Below are 21,928 nucleotides of genomic sequence, written 5' to 3' on the forward strand. Positions count from 1 at the left end.
AGGAAGATTCATCTTCCTGAGTTCAAATCTGGCCTCAAATACTTACTAGCTGTGTGACCCTGGCCAAGTCATTTAACCCTGTTTGCCTCGGTTTCCTCATCTGTAAAATGAGCTGGAGAAGGAAATGGCAAACCACTTCAATATTTTTGCTGAGAAAACCCCAAATAGGGTCACAAAGAGTTGGACACCAATGAAATTGAACAACAACATTCTTCTGTAATGTTGTAGCAGAAAGAGGCTTGGATTTAGAGGAAAAGGAGGTGAGTTTTCCATCCCTTCCACTTACTACCTGTGAAATCTTGGGCAAGTAACTGAACTACTTTGGGCCAGTTTCCACATATGCAAAATGAGCAGGTGGGGCTATTTAATCGGTTTTCCGGCTCTAAATCTACGACACTGACTCCCTATTTTCACAAATTAAAAAAAAGTGTACTGAGGGAGTGTTAAAGATGGAAGGACTATTAGTGAACAGTACAGAATCTCAGAATCATATTTAAATAAAGTCCAAATTCCTTAACCTGGCATTCAAGGGATTCCATAATTTGACACAATCTTATCTTTAAAGTCTCTCTCACGTGATTTCTCAATATTCTCTGTGTTTCAGTCAAATTGATCTACTTGCTGCCATCTCCTGTACATACCCCCTACTTTTCTACCCCATGTCCAGAATGATGCCCTTCTGGCTCAACTGTTGAAATCCTTGCCATACTTGAAAGATCGGTTCGAATTCTACTTCCTCCATGAAGCATTCTCTGACTTCCACCCTTTCCTTTCCAAAATTCATACAGTACTTCGCATGCATCTGTTATGCTCAATGAGATGATGTTTCTAAAGCACTTAGCACAGTGCCCAGCACATAGTAGGTGCTTAATAAATGCTTATTCCCTTCCCCTTCCTTATAATTTTATAATATACCTGTGTGTATATATATCTCCCTCTATTAGACTAAGCTCAGTGAAGGTAAACTTTTGCCAAGAACAGTGCTCTGAAGTTGAATGTATTTTTTAAATATCTGTGGAACTGAACAGGGAGACCTAGCTCTATCGTAAACATAAACCATGACAAGAGTAGAACTTAATCCTGTTCTGAGTAGGCGAAGACCCAGAATGGGGAACAAAAATCATGAGAGTGGATGTAATACCTCTGATAGGCTTCCAGTGAAACATACTTAGCAGTATGTGGTGAAATCACTGTATCTGCTTAAGATAGTTTTAATAATCTAAATTTATTTTTAAATTTTATATCCTGCTAATCTTGTGTTTTTACCTGGACAAAGACAGATGATGTATTTAAATGAGCCATTTTGTAAAAGCTATATGGGATTTTTCAGCTCTGTAATAAACATTTCAAACAAATACCTGATTGCAAGGAGAGTTTTAAGCAAATCTGTCCAACGGTTGAGAAACTTTTTCCTGATTGGTGAACAATAAAGTTGCAGGATTTCACACTTGATATCACTGACTGATACACTGATATCTGGTTCTGAGAATAAAGGAGTTAGGAAAAAGTAAAAGAGAAATTCTCCAAGAAAAGTGAATACCAATCTCTGGGAAAAAAAACAAAAGAGCAGGCTGTGATGTAGAGTAATAAATTGAATAATGCCTGAAGTCTAGCATCAACTAGGGCAAGATACCAAATAAGAGATTATTGTGTCTTCTTCCCTCCCTGATTATTTATTTCTTTCTCAAACTAACTGATAATGGAAGAAGTTGAGATATAAGGCAGCTTAAACTGAAGAAAATTATGGGAACTTGTTTGAGTCTCGGGACCAACCCCCAAATTTATGAACTGCATATTTTTTTTAAAAAATTTCAAGGAAAGGCAAAAAACCAAGGGAAATGAAGCATGATACAATAAATATTTGGAACTTGGTACACAAATTAATGCCACTTTGTTAAGTCAACATAAGGAGGTATAAGACCATCAAAGATGGAGCTCAGAACATTTAGCCAGTTTGAGGTAGGATAGTTAATGTTCCCTTGTGTTCAATCAGAATCCAAGATGGAGCCGACCCATTAGCAAGGGGAAAATTGAAAAGCTTCTAGATGGGGCCTCAGTGTTGTTGTTAACATATGGTTGTTATTTATTTGTTTAGTTGTGTCTGACTCTTCATGACCCCCAGAACCATAGCAACCAGGCCCTGCTATCCTCCATCATCTTCTGAAGTCTATCCAAGTTCATGTTCGTTGCTTCCATGACACTATCTATCTCATCCTCTGCTTTCCCCTTTTCCTTTTGCCTGCAATCTTTCCCAGTGTCAGCATCTTTTCCAATAAGTCCTGTCTTCTCATTATGTGGTTAAAGTATTTAAACTTCAGCTTCAGCCTCGGTCACTGCTTGGTGTGTCATACTTTTACATGACATTTTTCTTATAACAACCAAGGGGTAAGTGGCAATGACATGTTGCGCTCATTTTTAAAATGAAGAAACTGAGGATCTGAGAGATGGAATGATTTATCCAGTAAACAACCCCAGCCCTTGTGCCTTTAAGTCCAGCAACCTTTCACTATTCTGTCCTACTTCTTGCAGATCTCTTTACAAGTTATTTTGAAGTAAGAGAATAAAAGCACCTTGCTCCTCCTCCCCCAAGATAAATTCACAGATATCATCAGCATTTCTATATATCACCAACAAAGCCCTGCAAGAAGAGATAGTAAGAGTTATTTTGGGCAGCTAGGTGGAACAGCGCATAGAGTACCTGGCCTTAAGTCAGGAAGACTCATCTTCCTGAGTTCAAATCTAGCCTCAGCATTACTTATTTACTTACTAGCTCTCGGACCCCGGGCAAGTCACTTACCCTTGTTTGCCTCAGTTTCCTCATCTTCAAAATGAGCTGGAGAAGGAAATGGCAAACCACCCCAGTACCTTTGCCAAGGAAACCCCAAATGGGGTTCCAGAGTCAGACACGACTGCAAAACAAGTATTCTTGCCAAGACAAACCCAGGAACTGTATGAACATAATCATAAAACACTTTTTATACAAATAAAGTCAGATTTAAATAATTGGAGAAATATTAATTGTTTATAGGTGGGAGAGCCAATATGATAAAAATGATAATTCTACCTAAACTAATCTACTTATTCAGCATCATCCCAATTAAGTTACCAAAAAAATATTTTATTGAGCTAGAAAAAATAATAACAAAAATCATTTGGAAGAACAAAAGGTCAAGAATATAAAAGGAATTAGTGAAAAAAAATAAAAAGGAAGAAGGTCTAGCAGTACCAGATCTTAAACTATATTACAAAGTAGTAATTATGAAAACTATATGGTACTGCCTAAGAAACAGAATGATGGATCAGTGGAATAGAGGAGATATACAATACACAGTAGTAAATGATTATATGTAACCTTGTGTTTGATAAATGTAAAGACTTAAGCTTTTGGGATAAGAATTCACTATTTGGTAAAAAATTGTTGGGAAAACTGGAAAGCAGTCTGGCAGAAACTAGGTACAGACCAGTATCTTACATACTATTTACAAAGATAAAGTCAAAATGGATACATGACCTAGACAAAAAGAGGGATATCATAAGTAAATTAGGATAACATGGAACATGTGACCTCTCAGATTTATAAATAGGAGAAGAATTTATAATTAATAAATAAGAGAGAGCATTGTGAGAGAGATATATATTGGATAGTTTTAATTACATTAAATTAAAATACTTTTGTACAAATAAAACCAATGTAGCCAAGATTAGAAGGAAAGCTGAAAATTGGGGGAAAATTTTTATAGACAGTTTCTCAGATAAAATCCTTATATCTTAAATAGAGAACTTTGTCAAATTCATGAGAATATGAGTCACTCCCTATTTGATAAATGGTCAAAGGCTATAAATAGGTAATTTTTGAACGAAGAAATTACAACTATATATAGTCATATGAAAAAATGTTCCAAATCATTATTGATTAGATAAAACCACTTTGAGATACCACCTCACACTGATCAGACTGGCTAAAATAATAGGAGGGAAAATGACAATTATTGGAGGGAATGTGGAAAAATTAGAAAGCGATCTGGAATTACGACCACAGACATAAAACTATTTATACCTTTTGACCCAGTAATATCACTAGTAGGTCTATGTCCCAAGGTGAAGAGGGAAAAAGGAAAATAAGCTACGTGTTCTAAAATATTTACAGCCGCTCTCTTTGTGGTGTGGCAAAGAACTGGAGATTGAGGCATTGCCCGTCAACTGGGAAATGACTGGGACAAGTTGTGGCATAGGATTGCGATGGAATACCCCTGTGCTGTAGGGTATGATGAGCAAGTTAATTTTAGAAAAACATGGAAAGACTTACAGGAAATAATCAGGACTGAAACAGGCAGAACCAAGAGAACAATGTATGCAGTAATGGCACTATGGTTCTAAGAGTAACTGTGCATGACTAAGCCTTTCTGATTAATATGAATATTCAAACCAACTACAAAGGACCAACGAAGGAAGGTGTTATCCACCTCCACAGAAAGAACTGATATATGGAAGTGTGTAGGGTTTCACATCTCTATTTGTGTCAAATGCTGGCCTTCTCTAGCGTAGGTTGGGAGGGAGGGGGGAAGAGACAGCTTGGAATTCAAAATGTAACAAAAATAAAAAATGTAAAAAAAGTTTTTAAAAATGTCAGTCCAAATAATATTATAAAATTTGAGGCTATTTGCTTGGTATATCCATGATTATAATTAACTTTCTCCAAAGATAGAAAGAATACCCCACATTAATAGCTACAGGTCCTATAACTCTTCAGAGAGACATCAATTAGCCTCTTTGAGAATGTGTCAATACACAGAGTATCACAGAGAGTTAAAAGAGACCTCAGAGGTCAAGTTCAATCTCCCACTCAATACAGGAAGAGATCCTTATAGAGGCCTTTGTTGTGATGCTGGAATATGAACATCTGTCACGGTGAAGGAATCAACCCCATCTTAGCCTCTTCCTTGTCCAATGTTTCCAACACATTTTATTAGACCTCTCCTGTTCCCATCTAAGAACAACCCACCCTCTCCCCCTACTACAAACACTGTGATTTTTCAGGCTACTGAACAGAAGGAAACCATATTGTGTGTAAGTCCAAATCAGTCTTGGTACACACCAGAATTAAATCAGGCTAGTCAAATGTGATAAGTATATAACCAATGCAAGTATACATGTATTTTTGAACTATATTTTTTCAATGATCCTGGTTTGCTAGCAATATCATTTGAATATATACTCCATTCCCAACTTGTGTATCTAACCCACAGTGAAGACTCAGTCATTTAACACAGGCTTTAAAAACAAGTATAAGCCAAGTTACAAGGACTGAATTCATTTCTTTCCTCAGTTAACCTATTAGAGTAAGCAGTTGCTGTTCCACTGCTCAATCTTCCCTGTCTAAAATCTCATACTCCTTTAACTTAGTTGAGGGAATTGTCACATTCCCCAAACCACACATTACATTACACTGTGACCTTCAAGATCCCTCTCAAAACAGTGGTTTCATAATTTCGTTTAGAAGGCAAAGTGCATTTGCCTGAATAAAAACATTCCCACAATTTAACCAAGCCTCACAAACTTCAGAGTCACAATGTTGGCTAGAGTTTGTTTTGTATATTATTAGGCTGCTCTCAAGAGAAAAAGGGAAATGCAGAGGGGCTATGAGGGAAAGGCAGACAAACTCTCTTTGAAAGCACTATGTAAAATGACGGCGCTGACACACACCTTCCTGGGCCTCGTCTGCCACCCTTCAAAGAGACTGGCAACCTGTTACCATCCCCCAAGCACCCCACGGTGCTTTATCTTGTGCATATTAACCAGAGTCAAGGTTCATAGCTGTTTGAGAAAGTCTTATCTGATCTCACAAGCTCAAGTTAAGCCTGGGAGTACTTGGGAGAGAAACTCCCTGGCATACTAATCCATTTCTCAGTGCTTTCAAAGTGAGAAGCAAAGATACCAGCTGGAGACAGGCCAATTTTAAGTGGACATTTTTGTTTTCCAGTTGAAAAAGGAGTTTTGAGTAACAAAACTGAAAGTCTTACTGAGAAGATATTGACAAAAGTAAGGACATTAACCGACAAATGTTTGCTAGGACAGTACAGGTCCTAACAGTAGAATACATCCCATACATCCCTCATTTTCCAAAGGATTCGGGAAAATACATATCATCTTTGCCCCCTGTGGAATGGGGGGCAGGGATGGGGGGGTGAGTGCGGGAGGTAATTTGTCACCAAGCCAAGCTCCTCCCTGGCTAACAGAAAATTTGCATTTCATAGCACGAGGAAAAAGAAAGTTGAATCTTACAGAAATGAAGTTGAATCTTACAGAAATGTCTTCTATAAGCTGATCAAAAGGAAAGAGTAGAATTATCCTTTCCATATCGTGCAGGTTAAGGGTGCAGTGACTCCCCCCTTCCCTCCCCACCGTGGCCTAGAAAATCTGTGTTAAATTTTTTGGCCTTCCCTTCTACCAGAGAAGAATCTGAATTTTTTGTTTTTATTTTATGGGGTGTTGATATTATACAACATACACATATTTCATGCATTTCTGAATTTCTAAACTTTTTCTGTGTCATCTGCTGGCCTTCATGGGTTCTCTACGGCTTCTACCAAAATTCCCCTTTAATTTCTTATGCTGACCCACAATATATTGAAACAGCAATGGAGGAAGTCACAATGTGGAAGGGATAACTGTACTTATATCATTTTTGGTTAACTCCAAATTTTCCAAAGAAGCAGAATTAAGGGGACAAGGACTGTGTTTTTGCTTTTCTTTATGTCCCCAGTGCTTAACCCTGATCTTAGTACATGATAAGGGCTTACTATAATAATTATAATATAATTACATAAATATAATAATGATGATAATACCAACAACAGCTAACATTTATATAGTGTTTGATATATGGCAGGCTTTGTGATAACTATTTTTACCAATATGTCTCATTTGATACGTCAACCCTAGGAGGTAAGTGCTCTTATTACTCCCCACTTTACAGTTGAGAAAACTGAGGCAAAATGAAGTTAAATGACTTGACCAAGACCACACAGTTAGTAAAATATCTGAGGTTGGAACTGAGCTCGAGTTTTCTTGACTCTGAGCCCAACACCCCCTCCACTGCAGCACCAGCTGCCTCTACGGTCTTTGCCATTGCCCACTAACCCTACTAGTGACACAGGGGCCACGATGAAAAATATCATGGAGCATTTAGAAAATCTACTTAAAAGCCAAAAAAAATCTACTGGCTCAGAACTAGAACAAAAGCATGGATTGTAGAATTATAGATTATAGGCTTGGAGAAGCTAAGCCCCAAAGCAGCTGCAAAAGATCTCTACGTTTGGAAGAAGCACTTACCCATTTACTGGTTTATAAAAGGTAATCATCTTCAAATGAACTTTTTTTCCCCTACCACAAAGTATAATGTAGATGTCTGAAGGCATTCGCCATTTTTCTTGACACACTTATGATTTAGTTGAGAATTAACTGTTCGGTAAGAAGCAGTACCTTCCCTGTAGAAAGTGTTCCTAAAGTCTTAGTGTAATTTTAATCTATTAAAGCTTTATTAAAGTTTAAAACTGCACAAAGACTTTTCGAACCGCCTACCATCATAAAAAACTCAACCTAGCCCAGGTCAACGTCTCAGCATCAATTATTGATGTCAGCATATAAAATTAAGTTAAAAGCCAGCCAGCCTTAAAGAATAATTACCTGGAAGTCTCTTTGCCAAAGCTCGCATTGTATTCATCTATAATAGAAGGAAGGCATCGTCTGCATTGAAAACACAAGAAAAAAATCTGTCACAATCCTGAATGTGTGGAACGGATAAATGCTACATGAGAAAAAGTGATTCAAGCTCTGACCCAATTAACAGCAACATTAAAGAAAACTGGGATTGCTTTTGGAATTTAAGTAGGAACATTAAAGGACAAAAATGCAAACTTTCTTATCATATTCATAGAACTATATGTATACACAATGGTACTGAGATATTCAAAGAAATAAACAGTGAAGTTTCAAAAACCAAATTCTGTATCAGTAATTAATATTTTAGAAGCAACATTGAGCAAATGAGAGTGGGGGGACTTAAGAGTCAGCAGTTCTGGGTTTGATTCCTGGCTCTGACACTTACTGTGTGTCCATGGGCAAGTCATTTCCCCTTCTTAGACTTAGTTTCTCCTTCTGTGAAATGGGGATAATCATATCTATACTACCTGTCTATCCAGCAAAGACCAAGTGAATGAAGAATGTTTACTGTCCAGGTTTCAACATGTTTTGGATAGGCTCCCTATAAGAGCTTGTCGAATAGGATGCAGGTTCAGAGCAATGTAGATGGACAATGAGCTAGGTAGGTCTAGAATGGAAAAGAAAGTGAAGCAAGGGTGAGATTGCTTTTCTTGGGGGGGGGGGGCGGAGGCAGGCAATCATGGTTAAGTGATTTGCCCAGGGTCGCACAACTAGTAAGTGACTGAAGCTGGACTGAACTCAGATCTCTTGACTCCTCCCCTGTGACACCTAGTTATCTTTGAGGTTGCCTTTGAGAAACTGTAGAGTACATTTTACTGACCCCAAACTTTCTGTGAAAGCAAAGGTTCACCTTTCCAACACTAACATTTTATCAGTATTGCTATGTGGAAGTGACTTGTGGGATACCACTTCCTCCAAAGAACTAAAGATGTATATCAAACAGGGTGCAATGGTATGTGGTGAATATGACCCAACTATGACACATGACCAATGAAGAACTCTGAAGAATAACAGTAAATGAATCATTAAGGAATTGTATGACCAGAAAATAAGATGGGCTGCTCGGTGAGTGATAAATAACTGACAGCCCCAGTGATCCACTGATGCTATTCATCCTTAATGTCAAAGATTGTTCTTATTCATCCTTCACTGTCGAAGAGGACCGATGACATCACAGGGTGATGTCCTGACTTGAGCATGAACTGGATTTAAGAGAGGCAGAGTTGCACAAAGTCATCAGCCCCACTCTCTCTTCCAGAGTCATTGAAGTCCAGTGGCAAGTCAAAAGTCAAGAGGACTGGCAATGCCCTGGGATGCAGTAGGTGACCTTGGTGACTTTGATCACTGACCACGCTCTAAGTGCTCCACAGTGCCCACTTCAGCAACTTTCATGGATGGCCATTGGAACAAAATGCTCTCATTTGCCCATTCTGCCAGGGAAAGTCTTCAGATACCTGGGGAGGCAGACATCTCCCTTGTTTGCCAATGGGTTTGAGGCCTGTCTGTTACCCTCAACCTAGGTTAGCCCATCTGCTGAAGACGACTTTACTGGAGTGTGGCTGCTGCACATGCTACAGCTTCTTGGAGCCACAAGTGAGAGGAGAGTGACAGTTAGGCACCGAAGTTGGATAAGCAGCCATGAAAAGGGTGCTAGTCCTCTTCGAACACCCCATACACTGATACCTTTGTGATACTGAAAGAAATCATGGAATGATTTTGACATATTGGTTGTATTCCTCTGGGGCAAACTTTTGGGAATACATGGACAAAAGTCACTCAGGACAAGAAGTCATGGATGGATTACAATCAATCTTGTTGGAAAGGGCCCTCCAAATGATGAGATCGCAGATCCATCTAAGTATCTGAGCATCCTCTGTCAGGGTTGTCTTGGGGGAAGCGTGATGGAAATATGAGCTACAGTTATTAAATATGGCTACAGTAGCTCAAAAAACTTCTCTGGCTTTTGAGGTAAAGTCTCAATTGAGGCAGACTGCCTCAGATTTAGATGTGCTTTTTTCCTTGACCTTTTCTGAAAACCGATGGAACATTTAATATTTCATGTTTTGGGGGAGCTAATCCCTGGCATATCCCTTCCTGTGATATCAGAGATGGGAAATCAGTTTTTCCTGAGCAAGACTCCAACCCAGAGATGTATTGGAGCTAACTAGTAGATTTCTAAATTTTCAGTATGAGCATTTATACCTCTGAAACTCACAGCAAACACTACAAATCAGGGCTTAATTTACTGTCTTGTTGATTGTCTAGACTTAAGAAAGTATTGGAGAAAATGCTATTATAGATACAACTTAAAAGTGCATCATTCCAATTATTTATTTATTAGGAGGAGCTGGTTGTTAAACATTTACCAGCACACCCATGTTCCTGTTCTTCCCTCTAAGACCAACATTTTTTTCTGGTTGCTGAATAACTATATTGCTTCCTTTCTCTGGTTCTGATATGGGAGTATGAGGTGCCCTGCCACACAGAATTATTAACAATATAATATAGAGGTATACACATTGCTGTCCCATCCTTATATTCTCTCCCTGGCTGTCTTATCAAGCTCTCAATTTTCCCTTGTGAGAGCTAAAACTTACCATTAGATAGTTACATAGGTCATTATATATCATTATACAGCTAAAACATATCATTATATATAAGGACTGGTTGGTCAGATTCCTTTGTGAAACATCCTTTTAATCCCTAAACTGCTACGATGGATTTGAAAGTCCATTCCTAATTACATTCATAGCTTCTATGTCTGTTCATACATTTCATACTCATTTGTTATTTAATCCCTCTGTCTTGGGACACACTAGATTTCTTTTGAATGTGTTTCCTACTTAAAAAAAAAGTTACATCGTCTATAACAGTTTAATTTTCCAATAGCAACTCTAATTCATTGTTTTGGAAAGATAATCCCCAAACAACAATTCCATTGTAGTGATTCCGCTGATTCTTGTACTGTATAAAATAAAAGAAATGCCACATTCCTCCATCTTCTCCACGACACCCACACACAAAGTTCTTAAATGGGTCAAAAACACATAATAACCAGTATGGATTTTCTTAAGCAAAAAGCATACTACTATAAACCAACAGTTTTCATTGCTGTTTCAAAATGTCAATATTTTAAAAGTACAGACAGAAAAGAGGCTTTTCTTAAAAAGACATATAAGAGAAAGTATTGTTATTAAAAAAAACAAAAGTAAGGAAAGGTTGGCGTGGTACCCAAGCAAGAAGCTTCCTAGCACAGATAGTTGCTGACTGACAAATACCCACACAGGCAGTCTTTAACAGCAATTTGAGATGTGCTCCAGAAGTCTGTTTCTGAGTTGATTACTCAGAACTTCATAAAATGTGAGTTCCTTGAGGGCAGAGACCTTCTCTCTCTTTTTTTTTCTTGGTCTTTGGGTCAACACCTAGCACGGTGCCAGGCACACAATAGGCCATTAATAAATGCTTATTGCTGACTCTAAATAGGAACCCTAGTACCTGCTTCTCCCCAGGACCTACTCATCTGGAACCTCTGCCCTAGGCCCTGTGAATTATCAGCAATGATCCAAAAATCCTTTAGAGAGATGGAGAAATGTGAATTGTTGGAAGAGGTATCCCTATTCCTATTAATGAGGAGTCGGAATAAGTTGATGGGGCTGCAGCGGATGGAGATGGAGCTTTTGGCATCCCGAACGGAACTCTGATACCTTTTGTCACATAAACTATTGCACACAGTGTAGGTTGTAGAGTATTGTGTGTTTGGTATTATACTGGGGGTCTATGAACCTCACACCCCTTACAGATTTCAAGGAATACAAGAACTTGAATAAGACATATACATATACATGTACGTGTATGTATGTGTGTGTATGTGTATATATATATACACAAACAAAAGGAAATTGATTTCCTTTTAAAATCCCATATATTTTATTTTATGCATTTTAAAATATTATTTTGAGAAGGGGTCCATAGGATTTACCAGATTGCCGAAAGTGTCCACAATAGAAAAAAGGTTAAGAACCCCTACTCTAGAGGATATCAATCCAATTGGGAAGAAGATGGGCACTGTGTCTCCCTGCCAGTTTAATCTTCCTAGGAAAAATGTGAAGGTCGTCGTCCTGGCATTCCTCTTTTGTTTTGAGGAACTCAGGGGTTAACCTGCCAGCTTCCCCTTATGCTGTTACCACCTGTTACTTATGACCCAGGTTTCTTCTCCCACTACCTTACCTATTATGGAACAGAAGGTATTTTGACAGTTTCTCTCCCCTCTATCCTAGATGCAAGCGGCCTTTAAGGATTTCTGAGGATTTTTACTTCTAGTAACAAACAGGTGGCTGAAAGTATTCCTTTCAATGCATCCATCCCTCCTTCTACCTACACTTTATCTTTAAAAAGAAAATGAGAAAAGCACCATAGGGAAAGACAAAAGACATAAACATGAAAATGATGGGTCTTTGGGTACAAAAAGGATTGAAGTAACATTCCCCTATACTTGAAAGGAACACTCAATAGCCTGTACATTTCACTAAGTAGCAATTAAACCTCTAGGATGGGGGGCAGAGCCAAGATGGCGGCTGGAAAGCAGGGACTTGCATGAGGTCCCTGCCAAGTCCCTCCAAAAACCTATAAAAATGACTCTGAACAAATTCTAGAACTGCAGATCCCACAAAAATAACAGAGGGAGGCAGGGCTCCAGCCCAGGACAGCCTGGATGGTCGCTGGGTAAGGTCTATCGCACACGGAGCTAGGAGTGGAGGGGAGCAGAGCCCACATGGGCAGTGGCAGGACCAACCACACCAGGAGCCGGGCACAGGCCCTAGCGCCCTGAATCAGTGAGCTGTGGCAATTATCAGACTTCTCAACCCACAAACACCAAAGACAACAGAGAAGGTTAGTGGAAAAAGCAGTGGGGAGTGAAAGGAGTTCGTGGTTCCGCCACCGCCCCAGGGGCAGCGGAAGTGGTACAGCTCAGGGGCTGCTTCCAGAGCTACAGCTGCAGTTGCTTCCGGCCCCAGGCCCACCTGGTGGGAGATCAGAGCAGGAGTGCAGAACCTGCTTAAGATCTGAGTCACGATCTGGGTTGGCGGTTCTTGGGGAAGGAGGAGTGCTGGTGTGGCAGAGCTGGCTGTACATAAACAGCTCTGAAAACAACGGGGCATCCCCTCAAGCTCTTTACTCTACAAGCAGTCATACCCCGACGAAAAACTCAAGGGTCAAGTAAGTTGGCTGGGAACATGGCCAGGCAGTGAAAACGACTCAGATTCAGTCTCAGACTTGGGAATCTTTCTTTGGTGACAAAGAAAATCAAAACATACAGCAAGAAGAAATCAACAAAGTCAAAGTGCCTACACCAAAAGCCTCCAAGAAAAACTGGTCTCAGGCCAAGGAAGAGCTCAAAAAGGATTTGGAAAAGCAAGTTAGAGAAGTAGAGGAAAAATGGGGAAGAGAAATGAGAAGGATGCAAGAAAACCATGAAAAACAAGTCAATGACTTGCTAAAGGAGACCCAAAAAATACTGAAAAAAATATTGAAGAAAACAACACCTTAAAAAATAGACTAACTCAAATGGCAAAAGAGCTCCAAAAAGCCAATGAGAAGAAGAATGCCTTGAAAGGCAGAATCACCCAAATGGAAAAGGAGGTCCAAAAGACCACTGAAGAAAATACTACCTTAAGAATTACATTGGAGCAAGTGGAAGCTAGTGACTTGATGAGAAATCAAGATATTATAAAACAGAACCAAAGGAATGAAAAAGTGGAAGACAATGTGAAATATCTCATTGGAAAACCACTAACCTGGAAAATAGATCCAGGAGACATAATTTAAAAATTATTAGACTACCTGAAAGCCATAATCAATAAGAGAGCCTAGATATCATCTTTCAAGAAATTTATCAAGGAGAACTGCCCTGATATTCTAGAGCCAGAGGGTAAAATAGAAATTGAAAGAATCCACAGATCGCCTCCTCAAATAGATCCCAAAAAGAAAACTCCTAGGAATATTGTCACCAAATTCCAGAGTTCCCAGGTCAAGGAGAAAATACTGCAAGCAGCCAGAAAGAAACAATTTGAGTATTGTGGAAACACAATCAGGATAACACAAGATCTAGCAGCTTCTACATTAAGGGATCAAAGGGCTTGGAATACGACATTCCGGACGTCAATGGAGCTAGGATTAAAACCAAGAATCACCTACCCAACAAAACTGAGTATCATGCTCCAAGGCAAAATATGGACTTTCAATAAAATAGAGGACTTTCAAGCTTTCTCAGTGAAAAGACCAGAGCTGAACAGAAAACTTGACTTTCAAACAGAAGAATCAAGAGAAGCATGAAAAGGTAAACAAGAAAAAGAAATCACAAGGGACTTACTAAAGTTGAAATGTATTGTTTACATTCCTACATGGAAAGATGATGTATGATTCATGAGACCTCAGTATTAGGGTAGCTGAAGGGAATGTGTGTGTGTGTGTGTGTATGTATATATGCATGTGTGTATATATATATATATATATATATATATATATATATATATGTATATATATAGACAGAGGACACAGGGTGAGTTGAATATGAAGGGATGATATCTAAAAAAATAAAATCAAATTAAGGGATAAGAGAGGAATATATTGAGAGAGGGAGAAGGGGAGAGATAGAATGGGGTATATTATCTCGCATAAAAGTGGCAAGAGAAAGCAGTTCTGTAGGAAGGGAAGAGGGGGCAGGTGAGGGGGAATGAGTGAATCTTGCTCTCATCAGATTTGACCTGAGGAGGGAATACCATACACACTCTTACCCCACAGGAAAGAAGCGGGAAGAAGATAAAAAAGGGGGGACGATAGAAGGGAGGGCAGATGGGGGAGGAGATAATCAAAAACAAACACTTTTGAAAAGGGACAGGGTCAAAGGAGAAAATTCAGTAAAGGGGGATAGGTTAGGAAGGAGCAAAATATAGTCTTTCACAACATAAGTATTGTGGAAGGGTTTTACATAATGATACACATGTGGCCTATGTTGAATTGCTTGCCTTCTTAGGGAGGGTGGGTGGGAAGGGAAGAGGGGAGAGAATTTGGAACTCAAAGTTTTAAAAACAGATGTTCAAAAACAAAAAAAAAAGTTTTTGCACGCAACTAGGAAATAAGATACACAGGCAACGGGGCGTAGAAATTTATCTTGCCCTACAAGAAAGGAAGGAAAAAGGGGATGGGAGGAGAGTGGGGTGACAGAAGAGAGGGCTGACTGGGGAATGGAGAAACCAGAATATATGCCATCTCGGAGTGGGTGGGAGGGTAGAAATGGGGAGAAAATTAGTAATTCAAACTCTTGTGAAAATCAATGCTGAAAACTAAATATATTAAATAAATTTAAAAAAACAAACCTCTAGGATGGTGGTGGTGATGGAGGGGGTGAAATTGGGAGAGATTCGAAGAGATGGGGCCAGGAATGTTCAATACGAAAGTAACTATGGAAAAGTAACAATGGCAGGAGTAGAGGTGGAGACGGGGAGGAAGCTGTGGCCATAAATATTGATTTTCCTGCTCTGCCTTTCCTGCAATAGAATTTCAAAATTATCCAAATTTACTTTTAGGACCCTTCGACCTCCCTTTGCATTTACTGCTACTATGCGGAATAACAAAATTTAGAATCTGAAAGGATCTTAAAGATCATAAAGCCCAAACATCTCATATTTTGGATGAGGAAAATAAGGCACAGAATTAAATGTGTTGTTCAGGGTAACAATTATCAGAAGCAAGATTTCAGGAACCTAATGTCCTTATGCTGTCATAAACCCCATCTTGAGTCACTGCCAGCCCAAAATCAAAATATTTCCTCCCTTCTACTCAGCTAATCTGTTATGTATTAGGGAAAAAAAGCAATGTACCTAAACTAATTCACACTATGGCAGGAACGACTCAAAGTTTACATTTCAAAAATTTGCCTTTTTAAAAGAGAATGCCTGGTTAAAGGAAATTTGTCTCTAATTTGTGGGATTTCAGGCAGCGTATAAGACTCATTTTTAGTCTTATAGTGGTATGTGATGAAATAGTTTGGGGTAAAAAGGCTATTTCCCAGTTATTTCTGCTTTTTACACTTCCTTCCCTTTCTCTAGTTCTAAATCCAGGTTATCTAAAAGCCCCAAGCACTTTCACAACTGCAGCCTAGTCTCACTGTCACTAAGTGATAGGGTTAAGGTAGCAGGGAGAAAGGGGTTCAGAAGTCACAGCTCCATTTTCTAGGTAGGAGTTCAGACTCACCACTGAAATGTCCCCCACTCTCTGTGTGTTTGTTTCATAGTCAGCATGCTCAAACTTATCTCCTCAAACCTTTTCCTCCAAAAGCTCAGAGGTATATGATACCTTAACTTCCAAACAAACCCCAGGGTCTATCACACCAGACTCCATTCATTCATTCATTCATTCATTCATTCACTTTGCTAGGACTCAGCAGATTTGGAAAACCAAAAAGCCAAAATAATTTAGGTTACTTCTATTTTGGCAAAAGCAAAGAAAAAGGTGCCCTGTGCTCATATAGTTTTAAAAATCAAGCATCCCTTGGGGCGGCTAGATGGCGCAGTGAGTAGAGCACCGGCCCTGGAGTCAGGAGGACCTGAGTTCAAATCCGGCCTCAGACACTTGACATATGTACTAGCTAGCTGTGTGACCTTGGGCAAGTCACTTAACCCCGATTGCCCTGCCAAAAAGCAAAAAAAAAAAAAAAATCAAGCATCCCTGAAGCAGGATGATTTGGGGGATTATGTGCAAAATCTGTTTCACTTATAGCAGTCATATTATCTACTCGTGTCTGAAAGAGATTGAGTGACTTGGTAACACTGTAAATAAGCTGGGTACACATTGAAGACCCAAGGAACAACAGGAATCTTCTTTGGCCCCATCTGTTCAAAAGGGCACTGAATACGACTCCAGATATTTCACAAAGGGTATCCGACATGGCTTTCTAAAAATACATTCTAACTTTCCCTGTAACAACCACACAGATGGAATACAAAGTAGGTTAGAATTCTTTTAATTCTTCTATCCCTTCACCCAGTGCGGTGACAAGTTAAATCTTTTACATAATTCAGTGCCCAAATTTCAGTAAGCAGACTTCTACGTACAGATAAATTTCTATTATAGCACACAGATGCAAATTTTTTTAAAGTTCATAGTTGTATCACATATTCAAGCTTAACTTAACTATTATAGCATGTAGATGCAAAAATAAACAAAAGTCCATAGTGGTGTCGCACATTTAAAGTTTAACTTTCCACTAAATTATCTACAAATCACTCCATGGAGCACAAGCTTATATATCTGCTTATTGTCTTTTGCTTCTGTACCGTAGTCAAGTTAATAAAGCTAAGAAAACATTGGCAACTCTATGTGACACTACATGGTGAAAAAAGAGAGGTGAGCTTAATGAATTTAGGCTTTGCCTCAGGAATGGGCTTCATTTTAAACAAATAAAATGTACTTTTTTGTTATTGCAGACATAACCACAGGATAGGAGAATAACTGGCCCTTTGATTTCTTGGTAGGGAAAACTCCTATCAATGTGTATGTTAGCACTAGTTCGGTTGCTGACAGTCTTAAGACAGCTGCCTAGGGCAGAAGAGAGGTTAAGTAACTTGCTCAGGGTCACATAGCAAGACTGAGCCAGAGGCAATACTTGAGCCAAGGTTTTCCTGACTTGGAAGCCCGATCTCTATCACCTATGGCAGAGTGCCTTATCAACATTGCTGTTCGGTCATTTCAGTCATGTCTGACTCTTGTTGACCCCATTTGGCGTTTCCTTGGCAGAGATTCTGGAGTGTTTTGCCATTTCCTTCTCCAGCTCATTTTGTAGATGAGGAAACTGAGGCAAACAAGGTTAAGTGACTTGCCCAGGGTCACACAACTAGTGTCTGGGACCAGATTTGAACTCAGGAAGATGAATCTTCCCGACTCTAGGCCTCTTGCTCTATCCACGACCTCACCTAACACAGTCTTTCACAAACACTCACATGTAAAACAGTATAGGAATACCAACACATTTAGATTTTTTTCTTCTATTCTTCCATTACCTTAAATACTTTATAGAAACATTAGGCATGCCAAAGCATTTCTGCTCAAATACATAAAGAAAATATTACCACGTACCATAAATGCATTCTGCTCATGGAGAAGGGAGTAGAATATATTTGTTGCAATTTAAATTGTGACTAAGACAACATCTTTGTAAATATCACCCTCACAAACATTAATGGATTGTGGAAGTCATTTGATATTTAAACACTGGTTTCGGTAGCTTGAAATTTTATATATATATATATATATATATGTGTGTGTGTGTGTGTGTGTGTGTGTGTGTGAGTGTGTGTGTATATGTATATATACATACATATATACACACATATATGTATATATACACACACATATATATACATATATATGTATATATATACACACACACACATATATTATATATATATAAAAATTCTGTGACTGCCACTCCTATTCTGAACTTGAATGAGTAATCATATTTAGACCACCTGGAAAAAAAAATTCCACCTATAATTTTGCTAAATAGCTAACTAGGGAGACAATTATGAAAAAAAAGGCCTGGCAAGTCATTATGAGTACCCACAAATAGGTGAGTGGTGGCTTGGTTTAATGAAAACTAGTTACTAAAATCCACTGACCCTGTGTTTGCTTCAGATAATAAAACAACAGCAGACAAGAAATGTAACATCCTCTTGTCACGTGACTTAGGAAGTCAGCTTAGAACTTTTAAAAAATAATTTTTTAAAAAGTTAATCCGTCCCTCCCACTATCTTCTTTTCACAGACAATAATAATACAGTGCAAAGCATAGAGCCTGCACATAGTAAGCACTGCATAAGTATTGGCTATTTTTATTATTAAGCTTATTTTTTTAAAATCTCAAAATGTATCCATATATTCTGGCAAAACTAATTCTCCCATTAACCATGTCCAAAAAATGTATATCTCTTTTGGTATTTTAAATTTATTACCTCTCTGTCAGAAAGTGAGTAGCATGTTTCATACTAATAATTCTCAAGTCTTTAAAAGGTGTTTTTTTTTCCCTCTATAATGTTGTTATCATTGTATAAATTATTCTCCTGGCTCTGCTTGTTTTGCTCTGCATCAGTTCATAAAGGTCTTCCCAATTTCCTCTCAAATTGTCCAATTTCATCATTTCTCATGGGACAGTAACATCCTGTTTCAATTTTTGGTCACCATGAAAAGAGCTGCTAAAAATATTATGTAGGTATAAAACCAATGTTTAAATATCAAATGACCTTCCACAATCCATTAGGATTTGTAAGGGTGATGTTTACAAAGGTGTTGTCTTAGTCACAATTTAAATTGCAACATTGCAAATATATTCTACTCCCTTCTCCATGAGCAGAATGCATTTGTGGTATATAGTAATATTTTCTTTATGTATTTGAGCAGAAATGCTTTGGCATACCTAATGTTTCTATAAAGTATTTAAGGTAATGGAAGAATAGAAGAAAAAAATCTAAATGTGTTGGTATTCCTATACTGTTTTACATGTGAGTGTTTGTGAAAGACTGTGTTAGGTGAGGTCGTGGATAGAGCAAGAGGCCTAGAGTCAGGAAGATTCATCTTCCTGAGTTCAAATCTGGTCTCAGACACTAACTAGTTGTGTGACCCTGGGCAAGTCACTTAACCTTGTTTGCCTCAGTTTCCTCATCTATAAAATGAGCTGGAGAAGGAAATGGCAAACCACTCCAGAATCTTTGCCAAGAAAACCCCAAATGGGGTCAGCAAGAGTAGAAGCCTAATAGTGGTATAGCTGGATCGAAGGCTATGTTCTGGGCATGGTTCCAAAATGTTTTCCTGAATGGTTGGGCCAATGTATGGCTCCACCAGTATACCTGTTTTACCATAACACCCCTAACATTTGTCATTTTCCTCTCTTGTAGTCTTTGCCTGTCTGATAGGTGTAAGGTGGAACTTCAAAGTTTATTGGTATTTCTCTAATTTTTAATGATTTAGAACTTTTTATATGATTTTAAAAATTGATAGATCGGATCTCTTCCTTTGCAAACTGTTTATATCCTTTGACCATTTGTCTACTGGATAATGGCTCGCAGTCTTAAAAATTTGAATCAGTTCTTTTTATGTTGTAGAAATGAGATCTTTACCAAAGAAACTTGTTGCAAAGTTTTTTTCTCAGTTGTCCTTCTAATTTTTACTATATTTAATTTCAGTGTGGAAAACCGTTTTAATTTTATGTAATCAAAATTGTGCATTTTATCCTGTGTAATCCTATCACTTGTTTAGTCATGGATCTTCCCTTATCCATAGATCTGAAAGTTAATTTCTTCCTTGCCCCTCTAATTTCTTTGTGATATAACTTTTCATATAAAAGTGATGTATCCATTTGGAGGTTATCTAGGTATGTTATGAGGTGTTAATCTAAACCTAATTTTCAGCCAGACTGTTGTATAGCCTTCATAGTAGTTTTTGTCCAATAGTGAGTCTTTCCTCCAGCAACTGGAGTCTTTGAGTTTACTGAATATTACATTACCATCTTTGTTTGCTTCTACATGTTCTAAGTGTAATCCATTCCACTGATCAACCTTTTTTATTTTTTTTAAACAGGGCCAAATCATTTTAATGATAATTGTTTTGCAGTAAAATTTAAGATGTAGTACTGATAGCTCTTCCCTTTCTTACCATTCCCCTCACCCCCATTATTACATTTGAGACTCCTTACTTTTTGTTCCTCTATATGAATTTTTTCCCCTACTTTTAGGAATCTGATTGGTACAGCATTAAATAAGTGAATTAATCTTCATAGTACTGTCATTTTTATTATATTGGATCGATCTACCCATAAGTATTGAATGTTTCTCCACTTATTCAGGTCTATTTTTCTCTTGGAAGATACGTGCCCAAGAATTATGTAATTTATCTAATTATTTTGAATAGAATTTATCTTTCTAGGTCTTCTGACTGGGTTTTGTTGGTTATATACAGGAATGCTGTGGATTTATGTGGATTTATCTTATACCTTGCAATTTTACTGAGGTTAATATTTTAATTAGTTTTAGATGACTCTATAAAAGTCTCTAAACACACCATCACAGCATCTACAAAAAGTGATCCTTTTGTTTTCTCTCTCCCTTTTATTATTCCCTCAACTTCTTTTTCTTGTCTTTTTGCTATATCTAGCATTTCTGATACTATGTTAAACAGTATTGGTGATAAGAACCATGCTTGCTTTACCTCTGATCTTACTGGAAAGTCTTCTTACTTTTCTCCATTACAAATAATGTTTGCTCTTGCGTTTATGTAAATATTATTTACAATATCAAAGAAAGCTGAGTCAGTCAATAAGCATTTATTAAGTGCCTACTATGTGACAGACAGTGTTAAGTGCTGGAGATAAAGAAAGGCAAAAGACCCTGCCCTTGAAGAGCTTACAATCTAATGGGGGAGACAACATGCAACCAACTATGTACAAACAAGACATATACAGGATAAATAGGAAGTAATCAACAGAGGAGAGGCAATGAAATTAAAAAGGATTGTGAAAGGCTTCCCATAGAAGGTGAGATTTTAGCAGGGACTTGAAGGAAGCTAAGAGGTGGAGAAGTAAAAGGAGAGCACTGTAGGCAGGGGCGGGGAGCTAGTGAAGGCTGAGAGATGAAGTATCTAGTTCAAAAAAGAGCAAAGAGACAAGAAAGAGTACCTGGTAGGGAGGGGTGGTTATGAAGAACTCTAAATGCCAAACAGAGAGGAAAAGTTCATTTATTCCTATGATTAAATTTAAATATTCTATTTAAAACTTTTGCATCAATATTTATTAGTGATCTCTTTTTCTGCTTTGTCTCTCCTTGGTTTAGGTATTAAGACCATATTTATATCATAGAGATTAGAAGGGTATCTTCTTTTCTTATTGCAAATAGTTTATGTAGTATTGGATTAATTCCTTCTTTGACTGTTGATAGAATTCACTTGTGAATCCATTTGGTCCTGGTATTTCTTTTCTTTGGCAGTTCATTTATGGTTCATTCAATTTCTTTTTCTGATATTGGTTACTTATTCTATTTCTCCTATTAATCTGTAGATTTATATTTTTGTAAGCATTCATCTATTTCCTTTATGTTGTGGATTTTGTTAGCATATAATTGTGCAAAACAGTTTCTAATAATTTCCTTTATTTACAAATCAGT

General features: G+C 38.0%; 1 protein-coding gene across 1 annotated transcript in view; it reads right to left on the minus strand.

Annotated features, from left to right (window-relative positions):
* PAG1 (phosphoprotein membrane anchor with glycosphingolipid microdomains 1) overlaps positions 1 to 21,928 on the minus strand; it is a 236,346-nt gene that overhangs the window by 152,884 nt on the left and 61,534 nt on the right. The window contains exon 3 of the mRNA XM_036740325.1: positions 7,687 to 7,746. The gene's annotated coding sequence lies outside the window, so the exon portion shown is untranslated. The remainder of the gene's footprint in view (positions 1 to 7,686; positions 7,747 to 21,928) is intronic.

The sequence above is a fragment of the Trichosurus vulpecula genome, chromosome 1 (genome assembly GCF_011100635.1).
Source record: "Trichosurus vulpecula isolate mTriVul1 chromosome 1, mTriVul1.pri, whole genome shotgun sequence".
Lineage (NCBI taxonomy): Eukaryota > Metazoa > Chordata > Mammalia > Diprotodontia > Phalangeridae > Trichosurus > Trichosurus vulpecula.